Source organism: Cyprinodon variegatus, unplaced genomic scaffold, assembly GCF_000732505.1.
Source record: "Cyprinodon variegatus isolate N-32 unplaced genomic scaffold, C_variegatus-1.0 Scaffold483, whole genome shotgun sequence".
Lineage (NCBI taxonomy): Eukaryota > Metazoa > Chordata > Actinopteri > Cyprinodontiformes > Cyprinodontidae > Cyprinodon > Cyprinodon variegatus.
In genome coordinates, this window is record NW_015150936.1 from 45881 (window position 1) to 46178 (window position 298).

The following is a 298-nucleotide window of genomic DNA, read 5'->3' on the forward strand; positions in this document are numbered from 1 at the left end:
TAAACGTGGGAGGAAGAGGAGATCCTGCCCATATATGGAGATCCTGGACCAGTCTGGTTGGTCTAATGCAGCGGTAACCAATTAAAAATCAGCGCAGTCCGAATACAGAAAATCATCAACCAGTAAAGGTCTGGAGACATTTTTCTGTTACTTTAAACAGAATTTAACCTGAAATAAACGAGGTTTTTATGAATCCATGTTATACATTAAATTTATCAATAAATCTAAAGTGTTTTTTAAGTAGAGAACAACAATCGTTCAGTTTGGTTTATAGATAATTTCCTGATTCCCATATTTT